Raw genomic sequence first — 23,789 nt, forward strand, 5'->3', positions numbered from 1 at the left:
TTAAGTAGTATCAGCCACAAACTTGCTCAGTCTTCTTCTTTGTCCACAAACATTAGCCAGTGTTCAGTTATGAGCAATACTGCCGAGAGAAAATCTTTGAAAGTTTTGGCAAGGTATTGGAACAAGTCAGAACTACTTATTTGCCTGATATAGATTTTGGTGCATGTCCCTTTTCATATTCAAAAATAAAAGATGCCCAGGATTCTAGGGCCTGTCCAGTCAGCAGCCCCTGCCTATTAGCATGATAATGTTCCAGACCTAATGATGGCCTGAAGGTGTGGTGACCCTGTGTTTATTTCCTTGTTGATTTCCCTTCTCTGGCTCCAAGATCATTTTCCCATTGCCCACAGGAAACAACATCTAGGGGCGAGGTAGGCCTGACTTGGCAACCCTAAAGGTGAACAAAAGGATCTTGGCTTTTGGCAAAAGCAGAAGGAAGTTCAGGGGCGTCTCAGCCCCATCCAAACCAGAATAGATTTGTCACTGATGCTAATGCATGCTGCTCTGCAGGGGACCACTCTCCCGCTAAGCTCTCCATAGCTGCTCTCAGTTTTATGAATCTGCTCTACCCAAAGCCTTGCAGAAGGGACAGGGGATGTCCTGGTTAACCCCTGCATGTACAATGGTGGAGCAGTTTTCATGCATAGCTGGGACACAGAATACTGGAAAGAGAAAGAAAAATTTCCTGAGCTACTGCTAAGCCAGCAGAACTCATCTCTCAAACGGACTATCACCTGAGACTTCACACAGCTGGGAACTGATCCGCAATACAGCAAAGGTAAGATGGCCTAGTTCCTCTACAAGGTAGAATCTCATACCATTTCTTAAAAACGTCACCTCTGCCCACTCAGCCCCCAGTTCTCACCTCTCTCTCTCTCTCTCTCTCTCACACACACACACACACACACACACACACACACACACACACACACCCCAAACTGAGGAGAGTCTAAAAGATGGAAATATCTAGGTGTGTCTTTTTGAAAACACTAGAAACGCCTTGGCATTTCCTCTTTTTATACCCTATTTTTTTCTGCAGTGGCCTTCATTCAAAGCTTATTTACTTTGACAAATGAAAACGACTTGCCAGACAGATCAGTAAAAATATAAGTAATCCCACTAACAGTAACTGGGTTTATGCGACAATATTCTTTATCGGTATTTAAAACACATTCACACACAGACTTTGTTTCATTCCACAGTAGGAGTAGGTGTTGCATTGTAGTTTTACCCATGGATAAAGAGGTTGAGAGAAGCTGTGACCTGCTCATGGATGTGTAGAGTTGTGGGTGACCAGCAGCACATCCTGTCTTCATTCCTATCTCTTTTCAGTAGAATGGTGACCCTACTCTTTACAGAAAATTCCAGACTACATTCTTGGCCATGTATTCTGACAAATGGTCTGATGAGAGGATGGAATTTTAGAAATTGGAACTCTCAGGAAAATCCAGAAATAGATAGCCACAGTATCCTGTACAATACACCACCTTGTCATGTATTCCTGTTTACTTCCATTCCTGGGCATTGAATTCAGTTCAACAAATGTCGATAAACTATGTTCCCTGCTCCAACACTGACTGGCTCATATGTCAGGGCGTGGTGCAAGTCCTGTGCCCAAGGAATGCTGAGGCAGTGCAGAGTAGGATGGCGGGGTGGGGGGCTTCCCTAAAGAGGTGAGCTTCAAGTAAGCTCAGCATAAAGAGTGGACTTGGATTGAGGGAGAGCATTCAGATACACAAATCCCCCGGGAGGAATTTGTTGAGTGAACATTTACTTACACCAAGTCCATGGTGGCAGAGCTGAGGGGCAAGGAGCACAGCCTGAGGAATTAGACTGTCTGGCCTTGACTCTTGGTTCTACTTCCCACTAGCTCTGCATCTTGGAGTACCTCAGTTAACACCGCTAACCTTACCTTGCCAATATGTAAAATGAGAACGATGGTAATACATCCCTCATAAGGTTGTCTTCAGCTGTGAATGATTATGTATGGGAAGTCTTTCCTGATGCATAACAACTGCACAATAAATATTAATACTAACTAGTGTGATGACCATGTGCCTGGCTCCAAGGGAGATGCAGGGAATACAGATAAGAGGAGGCCTACCCTCAGTGTAATCAAAACGTCATGAGATAGTTGTGTGCAGCTAATGACATGAGGTGTGATGCATGCTCTGGAACCAGGAGGGTGGAATCTTTTAAGTCTGTGTGAGCTAGGGTTGGGGTTCTGGGGGGACAGGGAAGGGGGCAGAGGTTTCACAGCAGAGGCCCTATGTGTAGGGCGGTAGTATAGATCAGTGAAAAGAGCTAGACAGATCTAATTTTGAATCCCAGTTTCCTCCTCTATTTACGTATCTATTTATTTCTATATTAATCTATATGTATTGAAAGCCATAAATTCATACTGCCAATTCATACTTCCAATTCCAATCCAACACTCCCTTTCTACATTTGTAACTCCCTTCTCTAACATTCATCAGAAGCTGGCTCCCATTATCCTTAATATATTATATGCTTATTCACTCAATCCCCCAAATGTCATCAACTGCCATCATGACACTGTCCCTTGCCCCATGCAGACGCCCTCCGCACCCTGCTTAGGCCCTGACGCTTTGTTCTGGGCTGCCCTGAGCTGGCTCCTGGAATTCTGGAGCTACCATATGTCCTCCACACCCGCACAGGTGCCTACTTTGCTCAGCCCTATGTAATGTCTTTAAGGACTGTGACACATGCTATACATTTGTGTATGTACCTGTGTTGTCACTGTCTTTGGAGGGGGATAGAGCTATCTCCTCCATACAGGTAGGGCACATGTCCTCAGCATCAGGCCTGAAGAAGCCAGGCTCATTCCATTCATTCTATTCCACTTGGTCTGCTGATCTATATGGATGTGGGCTGCTCACTGTATGCTCGGGGTAGTAACAACATTTCCAGGGGTGAAAAGTACTATTTGGGCAGTCACTGTTCCTTTTGCTTCTCTGTCAAGTCCTTGTCTAGGTTCTCCATTATTCATTTACTTAACAACAGATATGAAGCACTTACAAGGTAACTGGTGCTTGGTTAGGGTGGGACATAGAGATTTAAAACCTTAGTCACCACCCTCAAGGAACTCCCAGTCCACTGTGGGAAGCAGACAAGCCATAAATTTCCATTCCATGTGGCCAAGTGCAATGAGAGCCTACACAGCCTGCCATCAGAGGGCACCTAGCTCAGACTGGGTGGGCACAGAGGAGATACCCAAGGGGAATCCTAAATGGGCAGAGATTAACAAGGTAAAGACTGACTAGAAGGGGGGTAAGGGAATGATGTGCAGGAAGGATGAAAGAGTGTAACGGATAGAGAATTTCAGGAGCTACCTCAGGGTGGCTGGTGCAAGGCCAGAGGCAAGAGGAGGAGCTGTCCAGGCAGGTGCAGGCTGTGGAGGTGAGCCAGTGGTGCTGGATTTTAGACTTTAGGACAAGAGCTCTGGAGCCAGACTTCCAGAGTTTAAATCCTGGTTCTGTGACCCAGGATTTGTTGATCTATAGCTGTTGAATCTTCGGCAAGGTAATACTCTGCCTCGGTTTCCTTCACTGTAAAGCTAGAGACTGTAATAGTAGTCACCTCGTGGGATTGACATGATTAAATTATTCTTTTACATAGTGTACACAAAAATGCATAGCATATGGAAAACAATAATAACAAAACTGTTATTTTCCAGCAGGTAGATCAAAAAGGTGTTAGGGCACTGGCGAACCAGAAGCACCCCAAAATATAATGAATTAATTAAAAGACAGAAATTTAAAAGAATAGATTTTGGCATCGTAAAAGAAACTCTGATGTTGTTATCCTGAGCAAAATTAGAACCTTTTGGATTCATTTTATGCCTTACTGTTGCTTATCTTTTGACATATTTTGGGTTAGAGGCACTATAATTTTTTTATCATTTCAGCCTCCAAAGGTCCCAGCATTGCCCTGTATGCTAAGGAGACCTCCTCTCTTCTATTGGTTTTTCATTCACCATGATCTGTTAGGAGTGGCCATTGTACACACTCAGTGGGTTTCAGGCCAGTAGTAATTGTCATGATTGTCCTGATAACCCCAAAGCTGGAGGGAAACCATCTTGAAATTCAATTATCACTAAAGCAATTCTGCACCCTGAATGTGTTCAAGGGGATAGAAGGGCAGGAGTGAGGGAGTTTTTGAAACTGTTCTGAAAGTCTATTTGCCATAGGACTTAGTGACCTTTCTCCAGTGGCCTTTCAGCCCCCGTTGTTGGAGCTGTGAGGCAGTTCTCCTTCCCCCACAGTCCACCTCCCTTAGAGCCAGAGGAGACAAAAATGGAAGCACAAAAATACCAATGATACATCAAAATAAAAAATGTCTGGGCACCAAGGGACACAAACAACAGAGTGAAAAGACAGGCCACAGAATGAGAGAAAACATTTGCAAGTCATCTATCTGAGAAGGGGTTAATATCCAGAATATGTAAGGAGCCCCTACAGTTCAACAACAACACAAAACAACCCAATTCAAAAATGGGCAAATGACTTGCATAGACATTTCTCCAAAGAAGATATATAAATGGCTAATAAGCACAGGAAAAGATCCTCATCACTAATGGTTAGGAAAAAGCAAATCAAAAATCACAATGAGATACCACCTCCCACCCATTAGCATGGCTACTATCAAGTTAAAAAATAAAATTGCAAAATACCCAATGTTGTGAAGGCCATGGAGAAACTGGAACGCCTGTGCACTGTTGATGGAAATGTAGACTGGTACAGCTATTGTGTAACATGGTATGGTGGTTCACCAAAAAATGAAAAATAGAATTGTCAATGGCCCAGCAATTCAATTTCTGGGTATATAGCCAAAAGAATTGAAAGTAGGGACTCAAACAGATATTTGTACTCCCATATTTATGGCAGCGTTATTCACAATAGCCCAAAGGTATATGCAACCCAAGTGTCCAGTGAGTGGATAACAAAATGTAGTATACACAAACAATGGGATAAATTCAGCCTTAAAAAGGAAGGAAACTCTGGCACATGCCACATCATGGTTGAAACTTGAGGATGTTATACTGAATGAAATAAAGCCAGTTTCAGAAGGACAAATACTGTATAATTCCACTTATATGAGGTACTTATAGTAGTCAAATTCATAGAGACAGAAAGTTGAATGGCAGTAGCCGGGGGGTGAGGGAAAGGGTGAATGGAGAGTTACTGTTTAATGGGTGAAGAGTTTCAGTTTTGCAAGATCTAGAGATGGATGGTGGTGACGGTTATGCAACATTGTGAATGTACTTAACACTACTGAACTGTACTCTTAAAAATTGTTAAGATGGCAAGTTTCATGTTAGTGTATTTTACCATAAGTAAAAAATGCCAATGAATCCCGGCTTTTTTTTTCTTAACAATGTGTACCAATGATTCTTGGGAAAACAGCAGACTTCTTCTCTGAGAAAATAAATATATACAGAAAAATATCTCTTGGTTAGAACTTGGTTATATTCTCTATCATTGGCTGAGACATTGTTAAATCACAAAGAACTGACAAGTCTACCAATTATAGAGAAAGGGAGAAAAAGAGAGAGAGAGATTGCTTCCTAAAACAAATAAGATTAATATTACACTAACTATGCAGAAATAAAAGAGACACTCTGCATTATGCTTAATTATTCATTGTGTGTGTGTTTGCGTGTGCACATTACTAAAACATTTAGGATTGCAGTTCTTGACAGGGGGCGGGTGAGCCAAAGGTTGTATGTGAAAGGATTGTAAGAAACACGCACACTGATAGTCTAGTTCTGCACACAAAATTTATAGAAACAGACCCAGCGTGAGGCTGCATGTGAATTCGAGGTCACAGCCTCTGTCAGATGAAGCATCAGCCTAACCTCTGGTGCTGGGACAGGAATAAGAGAAAAAATGGAGCACGGAGAACCTTTCCTTCCTCTTTCCTGAACGCCTGACCAGGAGGCCAGCTCTGGCTGCCGGGACACTTCCTGCCTTTTACAGCTTCCTCCACTTCTAAATGGGCAGGTTCATTTCAACTCCAGGGCAAAGGGGTGGGAGTGGTTTATTTACTCATGTTAAATTGGAACAATAATGAAATAATAGTGAAAAATTAACAGTGGGTGGCAATGCTTTGTAAAATGTGAAACAGATGTGTGTTTTCATTTATTTATATACCACTTTATTCTACAAAGAAACTCTGGTTGCTCCAACTGGAGAATAGAAAGTTGAACAATGGCCCCACATTAGCATGGCTCATTTCTGGCCAGCATAGTGTTTTTAATTTTTTATATTAGCTACTAAACATCTAACAATCAGGAGATTTCATGTAAAAATTCAAATTTCAAGTTTTTTAAAACATAGGAAACTCTGGCCATGTTGGTCCTATATTTGTTCATTCCCTCAGCAAACAAATATAGATTGGGTGACAGTTCTTGCCAGGCACTGTTCTGGATTCTGGGAATAGAGCAGAAGTGAGACTGATAATAACCAAGTAGACAGGTAAGTAAGATAATTACAGGAAATTGTAAGTGCTATGAATACAGCAGGGTTAGAGGATATGAATAAAGCAGGGTTAGAGGATAGAGACAGAGTGGGGTAGGGGAGCCGTGTTAGTTTATCAGAGTGGCCAAGGAAGAGCTCTCTCCATTTGCCACAGTCCGCACCATGCGCTATTACTCCACTCCAGGCATTTACTGACATTGGAGGCACCTCAGGGTTGGAGCTCTGCCATAAAATCATGGGAAATATAAACAAGAATTTAAATCAAGAACAAGGGAAATATGAGAATAGGATGATAAGACCAATGGAAATAGAAACCAGGTATGTATGTCGTAAGAGCCTTCATGATTGGTATAGTTGGACATCAGATTCAACTGAGCTTCCTGGCAACCAAAGCAAAAGGGAAATATCCCCAATTACATCATTCTCATTTTTCAGAAAGGAATAAATAAAGCAATTCCTTTATAAGTACCAAGCTTTCCTCATCTGACTTGGAGTAGAAATTGAGTATATCAGCTTTATAAGGGAACTCTGAGTGAAATAGTAATCAGTATGAAATAGTAATCAATATCCTCACCAATGCATGCCCAGGAGTCTGGTATTTCACATGGTTTCAGGTATTCATTCAAAACATCGTTATTGAGACACAAGTCCTACAGATGCAAACATGCCTGATATTTTTTTCTAGTGACATACTTCACCTAAACTAAACTCAGGAAAGGCAGTCATGTGAGAGGCCAAGATAATGCCATGTAGACCCCATGTAGACCCCTTCTTGTTCCTGCTGATCTCAATCCACAGAGTATTTAGGAGAATGAACAGAATGCCTCTCATTCAAACTATATTCCTCCCATAAAGCTCTTTTCTGAGCTGGTTAGAGAGAAAGTAAAGATTATAATTAACAGTTCTTTGCAACATTCCTCAATGTCTGCCACTCCTATTACTCGGAAGGCAATTTCAGTAGCCCTTGCTCTTTGGGCTTGAGTAGGCAAATCTTCCTTCCCTTTTCTGGAATAGCCTTCACTGGGTAACCCTAATGGTAGTGCACACTGACACCTTAATGCTGAGAACAGCCCACCGGAGGGAAGGCAGTGACCAAATATCTTCATTCACCCTCTGCACCAGAGGGCTCTGCCGAATTCCAGGCTGGTGACCAAAGGCCAGGAAACCTAGCCTGTCTTCTAGAATGTTCCTGGGGAGCTCTGTCATGGCTCCAGTCTCCTAATCCTCCTGAGAGTTCCCTTGCCAAAGGAGCCCTTCCCCTGGATTCTTAATTTGTGTAAGTGCCACTGTGTATCCCAGAGTGTTTTTAGGTACACTCCTGCCCCAGGAGAAAAACATGGGCAAAAATAGAGTTAAGCCAAACTTTCTGTTCTTTTTTGGCGTGGATACTGCCTGGCTGTGCCCTTATCACCTGGATCATCTTTTGGCTTTCTGGAGATGCCTGGGCTCACTCTCCTGCTGTTGGCAAGAATCAGAGAGTTAGGTCTCAGGGCTGGGGCCACCGCACTACTTCTCCCTCACTCTGTTGAAAACTGAGAAGCACACTTTGACTGTGCTACTTGTAATCCTTACACAGACTTCCTCCTCCCCGTTACCACACTTCTCTGTTACTCTGGTTAAACATGCCCTTTGAGCCAACCTCACAGAACTGGTTCTCTGAGTTGGTAACAATGACCTTCCATAAATACTCTGAGCTCCCTCTAGCAGGAACCTCCCAGTCTCTGCCTGGCCATCTGGCAAGGAGGCCCTGCTGGTGCCAGGGTAACCTACCCAACCTGGGACACTATCCAAATCACTTGACATGGAATCCTGTTCCCTCCTGGAATAGGGCAGCCCATGAGTTCCCAGGTATTTGCTATGAGAATCCCAGCCAGTGGTTTGTTTTCTGATAAACTTCATTGTGTAAATTTCTCATCATGGACCGTAAACTAACATATAGGCATATGTCAACACAGGTACATAAATACTTCAGTATAGAATACATCAGTCTAGCTTAAGTCACCTTCCATTTATTTCTTGTTTTGGGGTGTTTTTATTTTATTTTGTTTTATTTTTTATTTTTTGAGATAGACTCTCACTCTGTTGCCCAGGCTGGAGTGCAGTGGCATGATCTCGGCTCACTGCAACCCTCTGCCTCCCAGGTTCAAGCAATTCTCATGCCTCAGCCTCCCAAGTAGCTAGGGCTACAGGAGTATGCCACCACACCCATCTAATTTTTGTGTTTTTAGTGGAGACAGAGTTTCGTCATGCTGGCCGGGCTGGTCTCAAACTCCTCAAGTGATTCACAAGTGATTCACCCGCCTCCCCATCCCAAAGTGCTGGGATGGATTATAGATGTGAGCCACCGTGCCTGGCCTCCACTTACTTTTTTTAATCACTAGACTGAAGTACAAAACATAGTAAGTGCAATCTATCCACTGGGTTTTGCTTTTGAGGAGCAGGGGTTACCGTTAAAAAGACTTTTAGAGTAAATGATTTTGTAGACTAATAAAAATTTGACACCAACTGTTGCTGAGTGGCGAGAGAACGCAGCTGGCAAAGTGCTTTGTGTCAGGACGTGCTCCATTCATGGAATAATAATAATCACTGTCACTTACTGAATTCTTCCCGTCTGCTAGGCCCCAACAAACTTTTTACATGGTTTGACTTCTCTTGTTTAATTTTCATAATTCTGAAAAGTACTATTGTTATTTCCATGTTTCGGGTGAAGAAACTGAGGTTCAAAAAGCTTTAGCAAGTTGCCCAAGGTTACCAGGCAGCAGGACCTGGGTTTGAAACCAGGTCTGTTATACTCCAAAGCTCTTAACAGAAGGGAGAAGGAAAATGAGGAGAAAGGGAAGAGAGAGGGCAAGAGGCCTTGGGCAGCCAGTTCTTCAGTCCCCTGAATTTTGTTACCCTATCTCTATGTCTATATCACGGCCTCCTTGGATTAATGAACAAAGAACCCCTTTCTCAGACTCTACATCAGCCACCTTCTGTCCACTCTGCTTGACACCTGATTAGATCATAAAGACCAAGGTTTCTTAACCAGGGGTGGTGGCTCACCCCTGTAATCCCAGCACTTTGGAAGGCTGAGGTAGGAGGATCGCTTAAGCCCAGGAGTTTGAGATCAGCCTGAACAACAGAGGGAGACCCTGTCTCTACAAAAAAACTTAAAAATTAGCTGGCATGGTGGCATGTGTCTGTGGTCCCAGCTGCCCAGGAGGCTGAGATGGGAAGATCGCTTGAGCCTGGAATTTGAGGCTGTAGTGAACCATGATTGTGCCATTGCATTCCAGCTTGGACAACAGAGCAAGATCCTGTCTTAAAAGAGAAAAAGAAAAAAAAAAAAAAAGACCAAGGTTTCTTGACTCAACAATACTGGCATGTGGGACTGAATAATTCTTTGTTGTGGGCAGCTGCCTTGTGCATTATAGAATGTTCAGCAACACCCCTAGGTTTGACCTATTAGATGCCCATAACACTCCCCGAGTTGTAACAATCAAAAATGTTTCCAGTCAATGTTAAGTGGCCTCCGGAGGGCAAAATCACCCCACACAGAGAACCATTACACTAGACACACCCAAAGGCAAAGGGAGACTAAAGTTCCACCAAGGCGATGGTAACTGTCCTCAGAGGGTGGGAGCTTCTGTGCCATGGCTGGGAGGGATCTGGGGATTCTTCAAGTGGAGCAACCCGTCTCATGGTCATGGTACCATTCTGACCTCAAAGTAAGCAGAGACGTCCAAGACTATGGTCAACCCAAAGGAAACCTCAGGCCCCACAGGCTTGCTGGTGTTGTTGGGTAGAGCAAGAGATCTCTCCAAAAGGCCAATGGTTGTGACTGCCCTTCCTAGTTCTGGCAGAAAATCTGTGTACACCTAGAAAATGCTCTTTCTTTCCAGAGCTATCTCTGTAGCATTCATTTGACCCCAAGCATATAAATAATAACCATGCCAGATATGACTTTAGAGTGTACAGGGTATGTGGGAAGGACCTCTAGCTGGCGCTGGCCCCTCATAACCCATCACAAAGTGGTCAATGGCCAGGAGACCCTTTGTCCTAGGTCCCACATGGAGCTTCAAGTTCAAAATCTTGATATGGTTTCCAATGTTATCTATATGTTGAATTCTTAATATGTTCAAAAGCATATATACGTTTTAAATATAGCATATTTTATAGGTCTATTTTGGGATTCCTTCTTTCATTTTTAATATCCCAAGGGCTTCAAAAACTGGAAGTGGCCTGGGCCTGCTTTGACGTTTTTGTTTTTGTTTTTGTTTTGAGATAGGATTTTGCTCTACATTGGCCAGGCTGGAGTGCAGTAATGTGATCATGGCTCACTGCAGCCTCAACCTTCTGAGCTCAAGCAATCCTCCCATCTTAGCCTCCCAAGGAGCTGGGATCACAGGCGTGTACCACCAAACCTGGCTGACGTTTTTATTTTTTTGTAGAGACGAGGTCTCTACTACGTTGCCCAAACTGGTCTCTAACTCCTGGCCTCAAGCAATCCTCCTGTCTTGGTTTCGTGGCAGGTTTCATGGCAGGTCTCTTGGTAATAGCCTCAAACTGGAAACAACCCAATGCCCATCAACGGCTGAATGAATAAACAGACTGTGCTATGTCCACACAATGCAATACTAAGCAGAAAAAAAGGAATGAACTATTGATACATACAATATGAATAAATCCCAAAATTATCATACTGAGTGAAGTAAGCCACACACCAAAAGAATACACCCTGTTTGATTTCATTTATTGGAATTCTGGAATGTGCAAGCAGTCTAGTTATAGAAAGCAGATCAATATTTGCCTGGGGACCTGGTGAATGGGGAGTGAGAGGGAGAAATCACAAAGAGAGAGAAGATTAATTTGTTCCTTGATTATAGTGATGATTTCATGGGCATATATGTATGCCAAAACTGATCAGATGCACAAAATTAAATATGTGCATTAGGATGAACCCCTGGGTATTGTGGGGTGGGGGAAACAGAGGCATGGTGGCTAGGTCCACTTGGGTAGTTTGTCCATTTTTCTCGTCTTTGGCTGAGCACAGAGGTTGTAGCCATTCCTCTTCAGCACTGCCTGGATAATGTTCTAGAGTGAAGTGTGAGAAACTCATAAGAAATTCATCAGCTTATTGGTGGGTGAAAGCCCTGCTGTGGCACCCTCTCACTGTCTCTGAAGAGCACCTCTTATCTGGGTAAGTCCCCTCTTGGGGCCAGAAGAGATTAGATCAGAATACACTGGATATATTTGCATGGCTAGAAATCCCTCCTTCTTAGAGAGTAAAGAGGGTGCCCCCCCCGCCCCGCCCTTCCCCAGAACAGAGAAAGTGGCCAAGCAGCTTGGATCTCCTCCAGCATACCCAGGCCAAAAAATCATGCCACATCCCAGTGTTCATTGAGGAAATAAAATGCACACACACACAAGCACACACACATAGAGCAGTAGCCTGTGCCGAGTCGCCTCCAAGACTGGGGTCTGCAGGTGCAAGCTCCAATTAGCAGCCGGCCTTCCAATACCTTTTCATCCCAAACAACGGCCAGGCCTCAGCCCCAGCCAGGGATTGAGGAAGGCCCCGGAAGGACTGGCGACGAGACTGAGAAAAACAAAGACTGTCCAAATAAAAGTAGCTCATGTGAGTCGAACCTGAAACCCGGCTTCATTTTCAAAACCTCTTGTGAGAATTAGTCAATGCACAATTTTGTGAAAAATCAGTTACTGGCCACAGGAAACAAACTGCTTTCAAAGGCCCTCCAGACCCTCCATAAGTCACCAGAGGCAGTTTTCTGTGGCGAACCAGCTAGGCATGTATTTCTGTAACAACACAGTCTTAGTTGTTTCTACCGTTGACAACAATTCCCCTAAACTAATACAGTTTGGGGGTTATGGATGCATTGTTGTTCTCCTGCAACTGATGGCTCTTTATTGTTAATATCACATCAAGGCTTAAACAAAAGCACTTTTGATTCTTTATTTTTAGCAATGAAATGTATGTGTTTTCATGTGCGTGTCAGTGCTCTATCCTAAGCAGAGAAGCACTAAGGCCATAGACTCACTTTCTTCATTCCTTCTCTCCCCCCTTTTTTTTCTGTTTACTTTTCACCGAGAATGCTGCAGAGCTTATACAGAGGTACATGCTTCCTCTATAAGCATCTCAGCCTGTTCCACAGCTAAGGATGTGCTCCCGAAGAAAGACTTCTCTATCGTTGTCTCCTTGTGGGCTCCCTGGTCTGCTTTTCCACCACTGCCATGCTCTGTTAGGCAGTGCTTCCTCGCCTTCCTGACAGTCGTTTTGTTTTTAACACGGAAATCTACAAAGAAATGCCAACAATTGGAAATGTGAACAAAAGAATGTTAAAAACCCATATTCCCACCACCACCGTCATTCTATTTTTCTGTTTCCTTCCAGATCATAGGGCATACTTTGTGTCTACTTAGTATATGTATATGTATATAAATAATTTTTTATTTTTATTTTTATTTGAGACAGAGTCTTACTCTGTTGCCCAGGCTGGAGTGCAGTGCAGTGTTGCAATCTCAGCTCACTGCAACCTCTGCCTCCTGGGTTCAAACAATTTTTGTGCCTCAGCCTCCCAAGTAGCTGGGATTACAGGCATGCGCCACCATACCTGGCTAATTTTTTACTTTTAGTAGAGAGAGGGTTACACCATGTTGCCCAGGCTGTTCTCGAACCCCTGACCTCAGGCAATCTACCCGCCTTGGCCTCCCAAAGTGCTGGAATTACAGGCATGAGCCACCACACTCGACCTAAATAACTCTTGATTATGCCTCTGACTTGGCTTCTTCACTGGGTTTGCAGTCATGAGATATGAACAGCCGGTAAGTGGGCAACAGAAGAAACAGTCCTTTTGATACTTTAGGACCCCAAAACAGTCCATTCTACTTAAGAATGAAGTTGCATTCCTGTGAGCCTCTGTTTGCACCATTTTCATCAGCCAATCAATAAATAACCTTGTTTAATGTATGTTTCTGTTTCAAGATGCCTTATTTTTTCAGGGATATTAACCTTTTTAATTAAAGAAAATTTATTAGGAAACAGATTTTAAATAAATATAAGGAAGAATTTTTTTTTAGGTTTGGGGTACAAATGATCCTGTCATCCAGTCACTGAGCATAGCACCCAATAGTCTTTCAATCTTTACCCCCTACTCAATCCTCCCTGCTGTAGTAGTACCAGCGTCTATTGTTGCCATCTTTATGTCCATGAGTACCGAATGTTTAGCTCCCACTTACAAGTGAGAACATGCAGTACTTGGTTTTCTGTTCCTGTGATAATTCGCTTAGAAGAATGGCCTCCAGCTGCATGCATGTCGCTGCAAAGGACATGATTTTGTTCTTTTTCATGCATGCGTAGTATTTCATGGTGTATATGTACCATATTTTCTTTATCCAATCACCATTGATCGGCACCTAGGTTGGTTCCATGTCTTTGTTATTGTGAATAGTGCTGCAGTGAACATGCAAGTATGTGTCTTTTTGGTAGAACAGTTTATTTTCTTTTGGATATATACCTGTAATGGAATTGCTGGGTCAAGTGGTAGTTCTGTTTCAAGTTCTCTGAGAAATCTCCAAACTGCTTTGCACAGTGGCTGAACTAATTTGCCTTCCCACCAATGGTGTATAAGTGTTCCCTTTTCTCTGCAACTTTGCTAACATCTGTTGTTTTTGGCTTTTTAATAATAGCCATTCTGACTGGGGCACCTTATTTAATACATCAATTTTGAGCTCATGGCCAATAGCACTATAACTCATGCCTGAATGACGCTTCTCTAACATAGCTACTTTCTCTGTAAGGTACATCACAGCTTTCTGGAGCTTAGGAACATTAGGCAGCACTTCAGCATTATGCTTCGGGGCCATTTTTACAGCAAAATCACCAATGAAGAGCACAAAAATGAGGAAAAATGGGGCACTAAGTAGTCTGCAAAGGGAACACTTGCTGATAGTAGGAAAGCTGACACAAGAAGCCAGAGCGTCACTGTTTGACCTCAGCTGGGAACGTGTGCATCCCATGACTTAAAGTTTCGCTGCTTTGAGCATGTCCACAAATAACCACAAAAGCACCATGAGCATCAAGTTGGGGATTACAATTCAATTTTATCAAGGAGGCAAACTATTCACAACTATGGAATCTGCAAATAATAAGGGTTGACCAATTGACTATACCTCTATTGTATAGTCTTGCTAACTACAATTGACTATTTTGTTAAAGTATCAAAAGATCTATTTCTTCTGCTGTCAACTTACCCGCCATTCATGTCTCATGACTGCAAACCCAGCAGAGAAGCCAAGTCAGAAAAATAATCAAGAGTTATATAGATGTAAACATATTAATTAGACACAAAGTGTACCCAATGACAAGATCTGTACCTATATTGTATTAATGCAGTATATCATGATGACAGGAAGCAAGTGGTCATTCATTTCCCTCTGAAACTAGTTTGTTGTTTCATGTTAAAATGCCACCATCGTGGCTGCCATCTATCAGTGATAAATCATTTCTTCTAAAGTGGTAGTTTCAAGAATATACAGTGGGAGTCTTCTCTCTTGCTTCCAGGATCAACTTCAAAATCATTAGGTCTGGTTGGGTGGAGTCCATTGGGTTGAAGTTAGAAGTTGAAGTTAAAAGTTAGAAGTGATCACTCTGAGTGATGGTCTAATCTCCATCAGCAGCCTAGTCTTTAACACAGCAGAAATTTCCTCATCTGCAAAAGGGAAAGTCCGTGTTTCATTAATTCTAAGACACTCCTTCTTTCACGTTTTAATATCTCAGAAACCAGCTAAGTTTTGTTTTATGCAATTGATGGTGTGTTGTGGACTAATTGACAGTATTCTGCTTTCTTTCTGGGTGGGCACATAAAATAAGAGTGCACATTCTACCCTTTGGCGTCTTTGAAGTGATGAAATTCTGTAGTAATGAAACAAGCCTACCTTACAGTGTTGTGGGGATTGAGCAATGCTACAACTTCACAGGGTTGTTGTGAAAAAGTAAATAACATGTGAAATGACAGGTGCAGTGCAAAGCATTTGGAATTAAGGAATTATTATCATGACTGTATTTTCTTACTCCTAGAATCAGTGAATCTTTCACTTTTGACATTACTAGGAAATATCATAAGAGCTGCACCAGGGACCCCTATGATTCTAATTAGATTTTTTTCAAGCAATGGTTGGTACAAAGAGATTCATTTAGTGGGTCGTAAAATCTTGTGTCATTGGAAAGAGATCCCCAAGTGTTTGAGAACTACAGCTGTGAAGAAAGTAAAACACAAGTTTCTTAGGGGGCCAAGGCAGCCCTTTCTTCATGACCATAATGCTGCAATCATGAGGTTGTGTTTTGGTCCGATTACTGGGATCCTCTTATATTATGAGATTTTTTTGGCCAGTGCAAATTGGGTTTCCTCTCGTCAAACTGCTTCTGTCTATGCTCTATTCTCTTAGCAGTAACAGGAGAGTGAAACAACTGAGGCAGTGGTTCAGTCCTAAATTATTAATGTAACCCAAGATTCTTCCATCTGTGTCATCTAGATCACCATCTCAGTTGCCGTTTTTCCTTTCTTGGGGAGGGAGGGAGGGAACCTGGGTTCTGTTGTACAAAATAAATTTATAACACCTTCACTCCAAACAGATTTGTTAAACTACAGAACACAACCCTGTATCCTTGTTCATATTTGTTTGCTTTTTGATGTAAAGGGAGAATATGAATCCAAGAAATTTCACTAGAGTCAAAATACGGACATAGGATGGAATCGGCTAATTGGATGTATAAGATGAAACGGCAGCTGAGGGTTTGCTCCCTGACAGGAAAATGTGGAGGCTGCTTTATTTGCTGTCCTATTGTCAAATTACTATCAAAGTAAGTGAATAAATGGAAGCAGGTAGAAACCCAGGGTCTATCAGGCTGCTTCTATGTGCTGGTCATTTTGTATAACTGTTTTGACACACCTCAATAAGGGCATTATCATCTCCATTTTATAGTTCAAGGACCTGATACTTGAAGGTGAAATGATTTGCTTTAGGTCACTCAAGCCCTTCTGCCTCAGAGACCTCCTTTTTCTACTCTAAGGGACAAGAATGTCTCACCAGAGTCCCAAAGACACCTCACAATTTCTCTGCCGGCGTTTCTCCTGTGATCTTCTCTGAAGGGCTTTTCAACCCTGGCCACTTTATCCTCATTATGTTCTTCTTACCACAGTGACGTGTGGAAGGAAGTGCATGCTAATTTTTTTGAAACAATTAAGTTTTGTTTCCCTCGACCCAGGCAAGCATGCATCCATCCCTCTTTCTCCACCACTCCTTCTCCCCTGAAAGAAAGAAAGAAAGAAAGAAAGAAAGAAAGAAAGAAAGAAAGAAAGAAAGAAAGAAAGAAAGAGAAAGAAAAAAGAGTAATAGATGTGCGGTCTCTATGAGATCCCTCTTTGATTTCCACTCTGAATAGCAGGCATTGTCCTCAGTAGTTATTATCTTTGGAGTGCCAACCAATAAAGGTCAGCATCTCCTTCATGTAAATGTAGCACTGCAACACAGAGATTTTAACTGACCTGCCCAAGGTCACACAGAAATTAGCAAAGGGGCCAGGAGTGGGGCCTAATGCTTCTAGTTCCCCATCATTGGCCATATCAGCCTACACTGCTATTTTATGCATACTTAGTAAATATTTACAACTTGAAATATCTTCCCAGCTGCAGTTAGGACAAGAAGTACTCTCATATATTTGTATGCATTTGTAAAACAGATGCGAGAAAACATAAACCTGAATTACTGGGCACGGTCTCCCTCATATTAAAAGCACTAGGTTAAAAGCTGGGAGAGCCAAGATTATAGGCTAATATTTTGTCCTTTTCAATCTCTTGGTTATTTCTTCCTATTTTGTATATAAGATGGCTTGTTTTTCATGAGTTGCATAGAATCATTAAACTGATTTAATTTATCAAATCATACCTCTACTTCCCAATAGACATTTTTTACATTAAAGCATAAAACAGGGCTAATAACAGATTAGCCCTATTTTTCTTCATAATAATATTGAAATAATTGCAATATATTAATACCAAATGGGCTCATTCTATTCTAATTATAAATATTCATTAGTATAAAATACTTGAGGAATAAGAACATCAATCTAAATGAAAATTTATATTTTTTAAAATGTGATTCTTTTAAACTTTGTAGTGAGTTATGTGAGACAACCCTAATTCAAATTAATTAAAGAAAGAGGAATTTTGTTGGCTCACAAAACAGGCACGTCCAGAAGGGGGGATCTGGTTCAAACAATGTCAGTGCTTTCCTTCTCTCTCCACATCTGGCCTCTGCACTATTCAGCTTTAGAGTCTAATGGTATCATTCTGCCCATCCTCACCCCATGTGACAAGAAAGATAAGAGGTGTGGGGGTGGGGGCTTATCTGAACTGCTTGTTTTCAAAAAGGCAGAGAGGGACTGGGCACCATGGCTCACGCCTGCTATTCCAGCACTTTGGAAGACTGAGGCAGGAGGACTGCTTGAGCCCAGAAATTTGAGACCAGCCTGGGCAACATAGCGAGACTTCATCAGTACAAAAAATAAAACTAAAAATTAGCTGTATGTGGTAGAATGCACCTGTAGTACCAGCTACATGGGAAGCTGAGGCAGGAGGATCACTTAAGCCCATGCAGTGAGCTATGGTCACATGATTGCACTCCAGCCTGGATAACAGAGTGAGACCCTGTCTCTCTAAAAAAATAATAATAGTAATAAATTTAAAAAAAAAAACAGAGGGGCGGAGCAAGATGGCCGAATAGGAACAGCTCCAGTCTCCAACTCCCAGCGCGAGCAACACAGAAGACCGGTGATTTCTGCATTTTCAACTGAGGTACTGGGGTCATCTCACTAGGGAGTGCCGGACAATCGGTGCTGGTCAGCTGCTGCAGTCCGACCAGCGAGAGTTGAAGCAGGGCGAGGCATCGCCTCACCTGGGAAGCGCAAGGGGGAAGGGAATCCCTTTTCCTAGCCAGGGAAACTGAGACACACAACACCTGGAAAATCGGGTAACTCCCACCCCAATACTGCGCTTTAAGCAAATGGGCACACCAGGAGATTATACCCCACACCTGGCCGGGAGGGTCCCACACCCACGGAGCCTCCCTCATTGCTGGCACAGCAGTCTGCGATCTCGCAGCAAGGCAGCAGTGAGGCTGGGGGAGGGGTGCCCGCCATTGCTGAGGCTTAAGTAGGTAAACAAAGCCGCTGGGAAGCTCGAACTGGGTGGAGCTCACAGCAGCTCAAGGAAACCTGCCTGTCTCTGTAGACACCACCTCTGGGGACAGGGCACAGTAAACAACAAAAGCAGCAGAAACCTCTGCAGACCCAAACGACTCTGTCTGACAGCTTTGAAGAGTGCAGTGGATCTCCCAACACAGAGGTTGAGATCTGAGAAGGGACAGATTGCCTGCTCAAGTGGGTCCCTGACCCCTGAGTAGCCTAACTGGGAGACATCCCCCACTAGGGGCAGTCTGACACCCCACACCTCACAGGGTGGAGTACACCCCTGAGAGGAAGCCTCCAAAGCAAGAATCAGACAGGTACACTCGCTGTTCAGCAATATTCTATATTCTGCAGACTCTGCTGCTGACACCCAGGCAAACAGGGTCCGGAGTGGACCTCAAGCAATCTCCAACAGACCTACAGCTGATGGTCCTGACTGTTAGAAGGAAAACTATCAAACAGGAAGGACACCTACACCAAAACCCCATCAGTATGTCACCATCATCATCAAAGACCAGAGGCCGATAAAACCACAAAGATGGGGAAAAAGCAGGGCAGAAAAGCTGGAAATTCAAAAAATAAGAGCGCATTTCCCCCGGCAAAGGAGCGCAGCTCATCACCAGCAACGGATCAAAGCTTGATGGAGAATGACTTTGACGAGATGAGAGAAGAAGGCTTCAGTCCATCAAACTTCTCAGAGCTAAAGGAGGAATTACGTACCAAGCGCAAAGAAACTAAAAATCTTGAAAAAAAAGTGGAAGAATTGATGGCTAGAGTAATTAATGCAGAGAAGGTCATAAACGAAATGAAAGAGATGAAAACCATGACACGAGAAATACGTGACAAATGCACAAGCTTCAGTAACCGACTCAATCAACTGGAAGAAAGAGTATCAGCAATTGAGGATCAAATGAACGAAATGAAGCGAGAAGAGAAACCAAAAGAACAAAGAAGAAAAAGAAATGAACAAAGCCTGCAAGAAGTATGGAATTATGTAAAAAGACCAAATCTACGTCTGATTGGGGTGCCTGAAAGTGAGGGGGAAAACGGAACCAAGTTGGAAAACACTCTTCAGGATATCATCCAGGAGAACTTCCCCAACCTAGTAGGGCAGGCCAACATTCAAATCCAGGAAATACAGAGAACGCCACAAAGATACTCCTCGAGAAGAGCAACTCCAAGACACATAATTGCCAGATTCACCAAAGTTGAAATGAAGGAAAAAATCTTAAGGGCAGCCAGAGAGAAAGGTCGGGTTACCAACAAAGGGAAGCCCATCAGACTAACAGCAGATCTCTCGGCAGAAACTCTGCAAGCCAGAAGAGAGTGGGGGCCAATATTCAACATTCTTAAAGAAAAGAATTTTAAACCCAGAATTTCATATCCAGCCAAACTAAGTTTCATAAGTGAAGGAGAAATAAAATCCTTTACAGATAAGCAAATGCTTAGAGATTTTGTCACCACTAGGCCTGCCTTACAAGAGACCCTGAAGGAAGCACTAAACATGGAAAGGAACAACCGGTACCAGCCATTGCAAAAACATGCCAAAATGTAAAGACCATTTAGGCTAGGAAGAAACCGCATCAACTAACGAGCAAAATAACCAGTTAATATCATAATGGCAGGATCAAGTTCACACATAACAATCTTAACCTTAAATGTAAATGGACTAAATGCTCCAATTAAAAGACACAGACTGGCAAACTGGAAAAAGAGTCAAGATCCATCAGTCTGCTGTATTCAGGAGACCCATCTCACATGCAGAGACATACATAGGCTCAAAATAAAGGGATGGAGGAAGATTTACCAAGCAAATGGAGAACAAAAAAAAGCAGGGATTGCAAAACTAGTCTCTGATAAAACAGACTTTAAACCATCAAAGATCAAAAGAGACAAAGAAGGCCATAATGGTAAAATGATCAATTCAACAGGAAGAGCTAACTATCCTAAATATATATGCACCCAATACAGGAGCACCCAGATTCATAAAGCAAGTCCTTAGAGACTTACAAAGAGACTTAGACTCCCACACAATAATAATGGGAGACTTCAACACTCCACTGTCAACATTAGACAGATCAACGAGACAGAAAGTTAACAAGGATATCCAGGAATTGAACTCATCTCTGCAGCAAGCAGACCTAATAGACATCTATAGAACTCTCCATCCCAAATCAACAGAATATACATTCTTCTCAGCACCACATCACACTTATTCCAAAATTGACCACATAATTGGAAGTAAAGCACTCCTCAGCAAATGTACAAGAACAGAAATTATAACAAACTGTCTCTCAGACCACAGTGCAATCAAACTACAACTCAGGACTAAGAAACTCACTCAAAACCATTCAACTACATGGAAACTGAACAACTTGCTCCTGAATGACTACTGGGTACATAACAAAATGAAGGCAGAAATAAAGATGTTCTTTGAAACCAATGAGAACAAAGATACAACATACCAGAATCTCTGGGACACATTTAAAGCAGTGTGTAGAGGGAAATTTATAGCACTAAATGCCCACAAGGGAAAGCTGGAAAGATCTAAAATTGACACTCTAACATCACAATTAAAAGAACTAGAGAAGCAAGAGCAAACACATTCAAAAGCTAGCAGAAGGCAAGAAATAACTAAGATCAGAGCAGAACTGAAGGAGGAAGAGACACAAAAAACTCTCCAAAAAATCAATGAATTCAGGAGTTGGTTTTTTGAAAAGACCAACAAAATTGACAGACCACTAGCAAGATTAATAAAGAAGAAAAGAGAGAAGAATCAAATAGACACAATAAAAAATGATAAAGGGGATATCACCACCGACCCCACAGAAATACAAACTACCATCAGAGAATACTATAAACACCTCTACGCAAATAAACTAGAAAATCTAGAAGAAATAGATAATTTCCTGGACACATACACTCTTCCAAGACTAAACCAGGAAGAAGTTGAATCCCTGAACAGACCAATAGCAGGCTCTGAAATTGAGGCAATAATTAATAGCCTACCAACCAAAAAAAGTCCAGGACCAGATGGATTCACAGCTGAATTCTACCAGAGGTACAAGGAGGAGCTGGTACCATTCCTTCTGAAACTATTCCAATCAATAGAAAAAGAGGGAAACCTCCCTAACTCATTTTATGAGGCCAACATCATCCTGATACCAAAGCCTGGCAGAGACACAACAAAAAAAGAGAATTTTAGACCAATATCCATGATGAACATCTATGCAAAAATCCTCAATAAAATACTGGCAAACCGGATTCAGCAGCACATCAGAAAGCTTATCCACCATGATCAAGCCCACCTGGGATGCAAGGCTGGTTCAATGTACGCAAATCAATAAACGTAATCCAGCATATAAACAGAACCAAAGACAAGAACCACATGATTATCTCAATAGATGCAGAAAAGGCTTTTGACAAAATTCAACAGCCCTTCATGCTAAAAACGCTCAATAAATTCGGTATTGATGGAACGTACCTCAAAATAATAAGATCTATTTATGACAAACCCACAGCCAACATCATACTGAATGGGCAAAAACTGGAAAAATTCCCTTTGAAAACTGGCACAAGACAGGGATGCCCTCTCTCACCACTCCTATTCAACATAGTGTTGGAAGTTCTGGCCAGGGCAATCAGGCAAGAGAAAGAAATCAAGGGTATTCAGTTAGGAAAAGAAGAAGTCAAATTGTCCCTCTTTGCAGATGACATGATTGTATAGTTGGAAAACCCCATTGTCTTAGCCCAAAATCTCCTTAAGCTGATAAGCAACTTCAGCAAAGTCTCAGGACACAAAATCAATGTGCAATAATCACAAGCATTCCTATACACCAGTAACAGACAAACACAGAGCCAAATCATGAATGAACTTCCATTCACAATTGCTTCAAAGAGAATAAAATACCTAGGAATCCAACTTACAAGGGATGTAAAGGACCTCTTCAAGGAGAACTACAAACCACTGCTCAGTGAAATAAAAGAGGACACAAACAAATGGAAGAACATACCATGCTCATGGATAGGAAGAATCAAGATTGTAAAAATGGCCATACTGCCCAAGGTTATTTATAGATTCAATGCCATCCCCATCAAGCTACCAATGAGTTTCTTCACAGAATTGGAAAAAACTGCTTTAAAGTTCATATGGAACCAAAAAAGAGCCCACATCTCCAAGACAATCCTAAGTCAAAAGAACAAAGCTGGAGGCATCACGCTACCTGACTTCAAACTATACTACAAGGCTACAGTAACCAAAACAGCATGGTACTGGTACCAAAACAGAGATATAGACCAACGGAACAGAACAGAGTCCTCAGAAATAATACCACACATCTACAGCCATCTGATCTTTAACAAACCTGAGAGAAACAAGAAATGGGGAAAGGATTCCCTATTGAATAAATGGTGCTGGGAAAATTGGCTAGCCATAAGTAGAAAGCTGAAACTGGATCCTTTCCTTACTCCTTATACGAAAATTAATTCAAGATGGATTACAGACTTAAATGTTAGACCTGATACCACAAAAACCCTAGAAGAAAACCTAGGTAGTACCATTCAGGACATAGGCATGGGCAAGGACTTCATGTCTAAAACACCAAAAGCAACAGCAGCAAAAGCCAAAATTGCAAATGGGATCTAATTAAACTAAAGAGCTTCTGCACAGCAAAAGAAACTACCATCAGAGTGAACAGGCAACCTACAGAATGGGAGAACATTTTTGCAATCTACTCATCTGACAAAGGGCTAATATCCAGAACCTACAAAGAACTCAAACAAATTTACAAGAAAAAAAACAAACAACCCCATCAAAAAGTGGGCAAAGGATATGAACAGACATTTTTCAAAAGAAGACATTCATACAGCCAACAGACACACGAAAAAATGCTCATCATCACTGGCCATCAGAGAAATGCAAATTAAAACCACAATGAGATACCATCTCACACCAGTTAGAATGGCAATCATTAAAAAGTCAGGAAACAACAGGTGCTGGAGAGGATGTGGAGAAATAGGAACACTTTTACACTGTTGGTGGG

The 23,789-nt window shown here is 42.2% G+C and overlaps 1 protein-coding gene across 2 annotated transcripts in view; it reads left to right on the plus strand.

The window, feature by feature from the left end:
• Positions 1–331: 331 nt before the first annotated feature.
• The window catches only part of LNX1 (ligand of numb-protein X 1), a 195,577-nt gene continuing 172,119 nt past the window's right edge, over positions 332–23,789 (plus strand). For both annotated transcript variants that reach the window (XM_078001925.1, XM_015138692.3), the window contains exon 1: positions 332–778. The gene's annotated coding sequence lies outside the window, so the exon portion shown is untranslated. The remainder of the gene's footprint in view (positions 779–23,789) is intronic.

Source organism: Macaca mulatta, chromosome 5 (genome assembly GCF_049350105.2).
Source record: "Macaca mulatta isolate MMU2019108-1 chromosome 5, T2T-MMU8v2.0, whole genome shotgun sequence".
Lineage (NCBI taxonomy): Eukaryota > Metazoa > Chordata > Mammalia > Primates > Cercopithecidae > Macaca > Macaca mulatta.